Source organism: Bombina bombina, chromosome 1 (assembly GCF_027579735.1).
Source record: "Bombina bombina isolate aBomBom1 chromosome 1, aBomBom1.pri, whole genome shotgun sequence".
NCBI classification, from domain to species: Eukaryota; Metazoa; Chordata; class Amphibia; order Anura; family Bombinatoridae; genus Bombina; species Bombina bombina.
In genome coordinates, this window is record NC_069499.1 from 345547177 (window position 1) to 345558647 (window position 11471).

The following is an 11471-nucleotide window of genomic DNA, read 5'->3' on the forward strand; positions in this document are numbered from 1 at the left end:
GCCCCGCAAAAAGCCCTTTTAAGGGCTGGTAAAAGAGCTGGTTACTTTTTAATTTAGAATAGGGTAGGGGCCTTTATTTTGGGGGGCTTTTTATTTTATTAGGGGGCTTAGAGTAGGTGTAATTAGCCTAATATTCTTGTAATCTTTTTTTATTTTTTGTAATTTAGTGGGGTTTTTTTTGTAATTTAGTTTAGTTTGTCTAATTGTATGTAATTGTAGTTAATGTATTTAATTCATTTATTGATAGTGTAGTGTTAGGTTTAATTGTAACTTAGGTTAGGATTTATTTTACAGGTAATTTTGTAATTATTTTAACTAGGTAGCTATTAAATAGTAAATAACTATTTAATAGCTATTGTACCTAGTTAAAATAAATACAAAGTTGCCTGTAAAATAAATATAAATCCTAAAATAGCTACAATATAATTATTCGTTATACAGGGAGTGCAGAATTATTAGGCAAATGAGTATTTTGACCACATCATCCTCTTTATGCATGTTGTCTTACTCCAAGCTGTATAGGCTCGAAAGCCTACTACCAATTAAGCATATTAGGTGATGTGCATCTCTGTAATGAGAAGGGTGTGGTCTAATTACATCAACACCCTATATCAGGTGTGCATAATTATTAGGCAACTTCCTTTCCTTTGGCAAAATGGGTCAAAAGAAGGACTTGACAGGCTCAGAAAAGTCAAAAATAGTGAGATATCTTGCAGAGGGATGCAGCACTCTTAAAATTGCAAAGCTTCTGAAGCGTGATCATCGAACAATCAAGCGTTTCATTCAAAATAGTCAACAGGGTCGCAAGAAGCGTGTTGAAAAACCAAGGCGCAAAATAACTGCCCATGAACTGAGAAAAGTCAAGCGTGCAGCTGCCAAGATGCCACTTGCCACCAGTTTGGCCATATTTCAGAGCTGCAACATCACTGGAGTGCCCAAAAGCACAAGGTGTGCAATACTCAGAGACATGGCCAAGGTAAGAAAGGCTGAAAGACGACCACCACTCAACAAGACACACAAGCTGAAACGTCAAGACTGGGCCAACAAATATCTGAAGACTGATTTTTCTAAGGTTTTATGGACTGATGAAATGAGAGTGAGTCTTGATGGGCCAGATGGATGGGCCCATGGCTGGATTGGTAAAGGGCAGAGAGCTCCAGTCCGACTCAGACGCCAGCAAGGTGGAGGTGGAGTACTGGTTTGGGCTGGTATCATCAAAGATGAGCTTGTGGGGCCTTTTCGGGTTGAGGATGGAGTCAAGCTCAACTCCCAGTCCTACTGCCAGTTTCTGGAAAACACCTTCTTCAAGCAGTGGTACAGGAAGAGGTCTGCATCCTTCAAGAAAAACATGATTTTCATGCAGGACAATGCTCCATCACACGCGTCCAAGTACTCCACAGCGTGGCTGGCAAGAAAGGGTATAAAAGAAGAAAATCTAATGACATGGCCTCCTTGTTCACCTGATCTGAACCCCATTGAGAACCTGTGGTCCATCATCAAATGTGAGATTTACAAGGAGGGAAAACAGTACACCTCTCTGAACAGTGTCTGGGAGGCTGTGGTTGCTGCTGCACGCAATGTTGATGGTGAACAGATCAAAACACTGACAGAATCCATGGATGGCAGGCTTTTGAGTGTCCTTGCAAAGAAAGGTGGCTATATTGGTCACTGATTTGTTTTTGTTTTGTTTTTGAATGTCAGAAATGTATATTTGTGAATGTTGAGATGTTATATTGGTTTCACTGGTAAAAATAAATAATTGAAATGGGTATATATTTGTTTTTTGTTAAGTTGCCTAATAATTATGCACAGTAATAGTCACCTGCACACACAGATATCCCCCTTAAATAGCTATAACTAAAAACAAACTAAAAACTACTTCCAAAACTATTCAGCTTTGATATTAATGAGTTTTTTGGGTTCATTGAGAACATGGTTGTTGTTCAATAATAAAATTAATCCTCAAAAATACAACTTGCCTAATAATTCTGCACTCCCTGTATTGTAGCTATATTAGGGTTTATTTTACAGGTAAGTATTTAGTTTTAAATAGGAATACTTTAGTTAATAAGATTGAATTTATTTTGTTAGATTAAAATTATATTTAATTTAGGGGGGTGTTAGGGATAGACTTAGCTTTAGGGGTTAATACATTTATTAGAGTAGCGGCAAGGTCCGGTCGGCAGATTAGGGGTTAATACTTGAAGTTAGGTGACGGCGATGTTAGGGAGAGCAGATTAGGGGTTAATACTATTTATTATAGTGTTTGCGAGGCAGGAGTGCGGCGGTTTAGGGGTTAATACATTTATTATAGTGGCGGCGAGGTCCAGTCGGCAGATTAGGGGTTAATAAGTGTAGGTAAGGTAGCGGCGACTTTGGGGGGGCAGATTAGGGGTTAATAAATATAATATAGGGGTCGGCGGTGTAAGGGGCAGAAAATTAGGGGTTCATAGGGATAATGTAGGTTGCTGCGATGTACGGTCGGCAGATTAGGGGTTAAAAAAATGTATTATAGTGGCGGCGATGTGGGGGGACTTCTGTTTAGGGGTACATAGGTAGTTTATGGGTGTTAGTGTACTTCAGAGCACAGTAGTTAAGAGCTTTATAAACCGGCGTTAGCCCATAAAGCTCTTAACTACTGATTTTTTTGGCGTTAGGAGTCTTGTCGGTAGAGGGTGTACCGCTCACTTCAGCCAAGTTTCCAAATACCAGCGTTAGGAAGATCCCATTGAAAAGATAGGATACGCAATTGGCGTAAAGGGATCTGCGGTATGGAAAAGTCGCGGCTTGAAGTGAGCGTTAGACCCTTTCCTGCCTGGCTCTAAATACCAGTGGGCGGCCAAAAGCAGTGTTAGGAGCCCTTAACGCTGCTTTTGACGGCTAACGCAGAACTCTAAATCTAGGCGTATGTTTTGATATTAGCAAATTATTGGTAAACGTGTTAGTATTTGCTGTATTAATATATTTTAAAAGACCCAAGGATATTTTTTGTTTCTGTTTTCATAAGTAGCTGTATATTAGACATGCAAGAAAGCTTTAAATGGATTTAAATGGGTAGTGCTGTATTTTCTCCCCTTCATTTTAACTGTCTTGCTATTTGAATTATATAAGGTTGAGGTTTTAGGAAAAAATAAAATGCTATGAAAAAAATCCCAAATCAAAAACTACAAAGTGTGCAATTCCCAAATGATGCAGTATGTTTAATTTTATATGAATTCACTTAGGGTAAATACTTCCATATAGAATTCTGAATACAGAATCCTGATTTAATCATTATGTTTAATTAGTTCCTATTTTCACAAAGCACCTGTCATACCCGCCTAGTGATAAATTAACTAGTTTAATCCTAACCAAACACAAGCAGAGCCCTGTTATCCCTTCCAGCAAACTACATTCAAAAGTGTTTGTGTCTTATACATATTAATATGATCATATACTCTCTTGGGTGGGAGAGGATCCAGTCCTGCAAGCACCAAACCCTCTTAGCCAACAACACTTAAATGATTCTTACTAAGAACCATTATATAAGGCAAATATACTTCTATATAAATATATATTTTCATATATGTACATAGAGCACAATGAGATCAATAGTGTCAGTCACAGTCCACCTACATATAGCAATCTTCTTTTTACATAGAAAGATGTGGGCTTTAATAAATCAAAGCAATAAATATCAATTTGTATGAATAAACAAGATAATAAATGTTTTTGTTTAATTACATGTTATCTTTATAATACAAATGTAGTGAGTGCTTTGTGCATCATTTATCTTAACTTTATTAGTAAATTGCCTATTTCTTTCATAAGGTGGCAAGAGTCCACCATCCATTACGCATGGGATTCAATTCCTGGCCACTAGGAGGAAGCAAAGATTCCACAAACTTTCAAGAGCATTTTTATCCCTCCTACTTCACTTGAGGTGAGTGAAGAATTAAGATGCTCCAGAATCTTTGATGAGAGAGGGTTCCTCAGACTGATTTGAGGCCCGTTGTTCCCCCTCAAAGAGCTGCTATGAAGATATCCATTTTTAATTTATAGCTCTCCTGTGCGTTAAGGATTCAGCTAAGCCTTGGTTAAAAATGTTCCTGCCGCATGGAAGCCCTCCTTTTCTCCTCAGATTAGCAGCACACTCTGTCATATTTCCTGAAAAGCCTAGTCTGTATTCTCAGGAGGGGGTAAGATTGTCTAAATTTTCAAGAGCTGGGATGTAACTTTATTTGACTTTATTTATTATTGTCTGCCTTTTTATCTATAAAAGTCTTTATTGTATTTTCTGTGGGCCCTTGCCTCTAAAGGAGTCTGTCTTCCCTCTGTTTGTGCGCTCTACTGTATCTGAGATGTTGGCGGCTATGCCCCCTCCAAGTAAGTGCAAGAAGGCATCTCACAAACAATGTTCAACAGATTTACTTAGAACTTCTAAATATCTTAATCTCAGAGCTGCTAAACAGTTATTTGCAGTCTCAGATTCCAACTCATCAGATTCTTCTTCTGAGGTTAAAGAACTTTCTGATGATCATGAGTCAGTATCAGATGAAGAAGTTGAAACCTCTTCTTTTATGTTTAAGATTGAGCATCTTAGAACTCTTTTGAAGGGGTATTAAGTACATTAGGGATACGGGATTCTAAGCCTACTAAAGAAAAATCTGTTAAGCAACTGGATTTGAATTTTCAAACAGTTGTCTAAAACCCCAGAGGTTTTTTTGTTTCCTGAGGTGATAACTGAAATCATAACTAATTATGTCCAAGCCTGGTATTTCTTTTAATTCATCTTCTGCTTTCAAAAAGATGTTTCCTTTGTCCTCTGCTAGTTTGGAGCTTTGGGAGACAATTCCAAAGGTGGATGGTGCCATTTCTACTTTTGCAAGAAGGATTACTATCCCTTTAGAAAATAGTGCCTCTTTTAATGACAATAAATTAGAGTCCTTCCACAGAAAGACCTTTCTTAAACCAGGATATTTATATTAAATATATATTATTATTATTATTATTATTATATATATATATTATAAACCAGCAAATAGCATTGCTTGTGTGGCAGCAGCTTCTACCATTTGGTGTGAAAACTTATCTGAAAAGATTGTTTGTGATGCTATTGACGTTATCAAATTAAGTGCCAAGAACATGGCGCTGTCAGTCTTGACAAGGAGAGCATTGTGGCTCAAATCTTGGTCAACTGACTTGGTATCAAAATCTACACTTCTAACTCTTCCTTTTCAGGCTAAGATTTTCTTTGGACCTGATTTATATGCTATAATTTCCACTGTTACTTGAGGTAAAGGAGCTTTTCTTCCTCAAGACAAGAAGTCTAAGGAAAAGAATAGATTTTCAAATAATTTTTGTTCTTTTTGTCAATCAGGGAGCCACAGATCCTCCTCTTCTAATAAGAAACAAGAAGAAACAAGCCTCTTCCAGACCTTGCTGGATCAAATCTAAACAGTCCAAAAAGTCTTCCTCCTTTTCTAAATTTACATGAAGGTACGGTCCCTGACCCTGATCCATATTCACTTCACAGATTACGCCTTTTTTACAAATCAAAAAAATTTACCAATATAAATTGTGATAACAAAGTGTATAAAAAATATACACACACACACACACAAATATATAAAATATGTGAAAAAATATATATATAAAAAAACGTATGGAATGTATACCAAGAGGATAAATCAATTTGATAACAGAAGTAAATTAGAACGTTGCTTCAGATTTCATGCTTACAGAGCCCCGCCGGTGTCATGTTCTAAAAAAGTAAACCTGTTCCAAGGCTGTAATACACCGTTCTCATGCTGTAGTAGACTGTGCACAAGCTATAATACAGGAGGAGGATGTTAAGGAAACTGCAGCCATAGTTTTAGTTATATTGTGCACACGCTTTCATTGTTTTGTGCACAAGCTATACCTGCATGATTGGGAGCAAATATTTTGTGCGCACACCATACTGAGTGTTGCGTGTGCATGAAATAGTTAAATTGTGGCAATTGTATAATGCACTGTGCTCACAATGTATTACATTGTGAGCACAGTGTATTATGGTGTTGGAACGAGTTTACTTTTTTTGCTCTTGAGTTACGTGTCCCACTAACCTACTTATTGGCAAGTTCACATGGAGTGCAGGGGTGTGATCCCCCCATTCCCCAGCAGACATCTTTTTCCAGCTATATATGTAAATGTAAACTATGATCAGAATAATGCCCCTTCAGCCCTTATTTACTCATTACATGTACCAATTACATGGCCTTGAATGTAATTATCTTCAGCAGCACTGTTCAGTGCATAGAGACTGGCCCCAGTAACAGCTGTAATCAGTGAGCCACGTTTTCCCTGTGAATAGCCGGTTATGCTGCTTGTGCACCAGCTACATCACAGGCGCATTATTCCTTCTCCCTAATACACTGTGTCATGCTCATGTATGTGCTGGCCAATGGTAAATGATGCATTTACCCATAATGACTATGTAGCAAGTGACCTTATTATCCTTCACTTGACATAAGGGAGTGTAGAGCAGTAGAGATGGAATCATGCAATACTCTCTGACATCAGGTAGCTATATTTATGCTTAAGGGCACAATGACCATGCTGTAAGTTGCCCAGGGGCTCAACTGCCATCTTAGGCGGACGGATCTTATGTATCTATGCATAAATATGAGAGCCAAAGCAACCTCACATTCTCTTAAGTATCTTATTGCCCAAGCATCTTTATATTGATAAATGCTCTTGTACATATATATGTATGTTCATGAATAGGATGCTCCTCCTCCACCTTTCACACCATCATGTTGAAACAGTAATTAAATCTCACTGCACATTTTAAATGCTCCTATAGTTTTTATCTAAAAAAAAATATTTTAGCACCCACTTAATATTGAAGACTGCTGGTTCCTGAGAACTGTGTTGGAAGTATTGCCGTGGTTTCAACCAGCTAATATGCACAGAGACTGTTACTGGCACATTTAGGTACAGGAGATATAGGAGTATACTATCAACATGTGTTATATGCAGTGGGACACCACACAACTGGATCACCCTTCCTTTTTCCTTATCTTTCTGTTCTGAACAACTGACCTTTCAGTGGCACTCAATGACAAATGTTCTATACTCATCATTCTCTAGCCAAATAAAGAACTAACAGATGTCAAAAAGTATATTTTTGGTATTTAGTCAAGCAGGGCTACACAGACTGTTGTAGTATATGGAACTAGGTCAGGAAATTTGCAGTATACCTAAGTACAAAATGTGGGCTCTAGATATTTAAAGGGGCAGTATACACTCATTTTCATATAACTGCATGTAATAGACACTACTATAAAGAATAAGATGCACAGATACTGATATAAAAATCCAGTATAAAACTGTTTAAAAACTTACTTAGAAGCTCTCAGTTTAGCTCTGTTGAAAATGTAGCTGGAAAGCCCACTGCAAGTGGGAAATAAGACACTTCCCCCTTCTTTTGCATATGAAAAGACCCTTTACACAAACAGGAGCAAGCTGGAGTAGGTAGCTGACGGTATTCTCATAAAACTTTGGGGCTTGGTTAGGAGTCTGAAAATCAGAGCAATGTTATTTAAAACTAAGCAAAACTATACATTTAAAAACAAACAAACTGTATGGGCTATATAAATCGATCATCTGCAAAACATTTATGCAAAGAAAAAATGAGTGTATAATGTCCCTTTAAGGGAATTAATATAAATTGCAATTTTGCTTTATTCAATTGTTGTATGTCTCTTAAATTAAATGAATATGCTAATGCAAAACAAATTAACACTTTTGTTAGTGAAAAGAGGCATTTACAAATAAATAAAATGTTCTTTTTTTATTGTAATAAACATATAATTTAGTTTGCACACCCAGGCACAATATATTGCAATCATGCCCTGCGTAGTAATGACATAGAAGCATGCTAGGTCATGATTTAGCACAATGTTTATCCCCTGTGCAGAAGTAAAACACAAAAGGTTGTTTGATTACAAATAAAATGTACTTCTCTTTTATATCCTTTTTAAAGAAGATATTGATAATATTAACAAGCAGGATTTGCTATGAAATAATGTTTTTGAGAATTTGATTTTTATCTCTATTAATATACTGTACCACTGTGTATTATTTCATATCTTCATCAGGTTTTTGCCGTGTGTACCCCGTTAGCAAGAGTTTGATCTTATGCACCAGTGCCTGTTCCTGTAAGGTTATTATATCTCACATTTGGTTTCAGTGCAGCTTACAGACACAGACCTGGTAAGCAGTATGGCTTATTGAAAGGATACAAATCTGTGTTGCTTTTCTGGCCCTCCTTTGAAACATTAAACTGTTGACACTTGTAACCATAAATTACACCGTGGGACAAGGGCTGCTCATTGTCTGTGCCTCTTGGGTCCTATTATAGTGAATCCTCAATTAGACTGCTAGACAAATACTATTAGGTCAACAGGTCACCATATAATTGTACTGTGGCATAAAGGGCACATATCAGTTGTGAGGACAAATTCTACTTCAGAAGGCTAAATTCATTAACATTTGTGTGATCTAAGATATCAGTGACCTCAGAGAGGCAGTTCTCACTGTAATGCTGTAGGAATAGAAGCTGAAACTCTAAAAGCCTTAAGCTTTGAGCTGCTTCCATGGAAAATGAGTTTCACTGGAAAGTAGCATCTGGCAGTTGGCAAAGAAAGTTTAAACATTGCACAGCCTTGTTATTAAACATTAAATACTACGTAAATACATTTTGAATACAATAGAATGTTGTGCAATTACCCTAGTTCCCACTTAGCCCAATATTTTATATTTTCATATTTACTTCCTCACAGACACTCACAGGCACACACCACATACAAACCCACAGGTAAGCAAACAGATACACACAGGCTCTCTCTCATACACAAACACACAATAAATTATTCATACTATCCCACAGATTTTCACAGTCACATACATACAATCATAAGCCACACTCACAATGTGATCTAATTGGTCACAAAGAAACACACACATTACACAAAGGCTGCAACACTATGGGCCTTACAATCTAAAGCTCTACACTCAGATGAGGTGATCTAAAATGATTCTCCAGCACTGCAAGATCTCACAAGAGTCTAGAAAGGCAAACTTTGCTATACATTGCTATACTTTTCTAAGGGGTGTTCCCTGTATTTCTGGATTTAAAGGAGATAAGCCCAGTGCAATATAGAACTGCATGACGAGAGTTTTGCTACATTTACACTTTGTGCTTTGTATTTTTTATAAGTCTCCAGATTGTGTCCATTCAGTTTTATTACATTTAAGCTTTGCATATTTTATTTTGTTTTGTAATGAATTTAGATTATGTGTACATCAGTGACTTTGCATATTTATGTGTATCTTTTACAAATTACATTGCACTTTGTATTTGTTCTATGTAAAATAAAACTGACAGTTTCAGAAGCAGAGAGGGACAGGGGAGTTCCCTTTGTGTGTCCAAATCTCTCTTACAATCCTCATGATATTCTCTAAGAATTTTACACCTGCTAGTCTCACTGATTTATCACGCCAGCTGTATGTAAGTGAAGTTTGCTAAAAATTTACAATACACATATAACTGACATAAAAGTAATGTTTACTAAACTAGAGGCAAACACAACAAAAAATGATGCGAAAACATTTCAGTTGTATTTGTATTTGCTGCAAACCGAGATTGTATATCAGGGATAGGTGTTCCCCTGTTAACTTTATCCTCCCCTGTGAGATTTTCTATCCCAGAGAGCTTCATTATTTTCTGTGGAAGGCATCTCTCTGGGACTTCCAGGTTCAGACATTTTTCTAGTGAGTTCAGCTCCTGTGTAGTCTGCACTATAAATTCTCTCTAAATTGGAGAATCTCTTATCATCGGCCACCCAGTATTAAATTATAATTATATTAAGAGGTCCTACAAGTGTACAGCCTAGTGAGAGGCAAGCTCAGGCCAGGTTTATAAAGGTAGCCAGTTGCATTGTGGGGCCCAGTAAGGCAAAAGAAAAGTTAGGGCTCAATAATCTAAATGGCGTATACTGCATTTTCGTATGTTATGTGCACAATAAATTTTGGATTTTAAAAATCTCACAAAATTAATAATTGAACCATTTGCACAAAAAAACAGTAAAAAAAATTGTATTAGGAAGGCGCATCAAAAATCGTAACAAAATTCTTCACCAAAAAACATTTTTTATCAAAAATGTAAAATTTATATGGAAATTAAATAGGAATAAATCGGATTTAAAATGCACAGCGTAAATTGTAATTTAAGTACACTGGATGCACAAAAAACACAGAGAAATTAGTACTTATAAGTACCAAATACAAAGTGTAATTGTTGGGGGTTTTCGTAAAATGGGCTGATATGGGCATTTCAGGGCGTATATGAAATTGTCTCTCTAATCCCAGCATAATTTGTAAAGATTTTCGCACTACAGATCTCACCGTTTTTTCTCACCAACTAAAAGGGGGTGAGGTTTTCTCAAAACACTCAAAATACTTATAACCCTAATGGAAATACACATGCATACAAAAATATAGGGGACTCTAAGATTCTGTACTCAGAAAGCAGTGCAATGTGATTTTTATTGGCTGCAGGATTTATAAGTGCACTGCCTGCTCACTACTATCTTTGCTCTAAGGAGCGAAGTGTCCCTATCCAGTGAGCTCCATTACTTTCAATGGTAGAGATCTCACCACTAGCATGGACTGACCTCCTTTTTGCCATAATTCCTCCAGGGCAGCCCCTGCAAAGGTTGACGTGAAAAAACACATCTGAAATTGTGAGGTTTATTTAGATCATCAAGCCAATAGTGACTGGGGTAGAGTGAGAGAAACACAGGTGGAGGAGTGGCAAGATAAACACAAAAATGTGGCAGGGGAGACATTAAAATAAATTAAAAATATAATTTAATATATGAAATTTAATTTAAACCACTAAGGTTTGCAGCGTTAATGAACCTGGGTGCGCAGAACAAGGGCACCCACCTGGGCTTGAGTTAAGGGTTTTGAGAATTAACCTAATGGTTTGCTACGAGGTAAATAAAATATCAAATGAAAAGTACTTTGTATATTGAGACAAACTTGCAAATACAGAAAATTGCAAGACAGATGAGCAGGTTCTGCAGAATTTATGGATCTAAAGGGACACTGAGCCCAAATTTTTTCTTGTCTGATTCAGATAGAACATGCAATTTTAAGCAACTTTGTAATTTACTCCTATTATCAATTTTTCTTCGTTCTCTTGCTATTTTTATTTGAAAAATAAGGTATCTAAGATTTTTTTTTGTTTCAGAACTCTGGATAGCACTTTTTTATTGGTGGATGAATTTATCCACCAATCAGCAAGAACAACCCAGGTTGTTCGCCAAAAATGGGCCGGCATCTAAACTTACATTCTTGCATTTCATCTAAAGATACCAAGAGAATGACAAAAATGTGATAATAGGAATAAATTAGAAAGTTGCTTAAAATGGCATTCTCTA

At 36.8% G+C, this 11471-nt stretch overlaps 1 protein-coding gene across 1 annotated transcript in view; it reads right to left on the reverse strand.

Moving 5' to 3' along the window:
* The window catches only part of LOC128657973 (motor neuron and pancreas homeobox protein 1), a 33880-nt gene that overhangs the window by 21052 nt on the left and 1357 nt on the right, over window positions 1–11471 (reverse strand). The window lies entirely within an intron of this gene.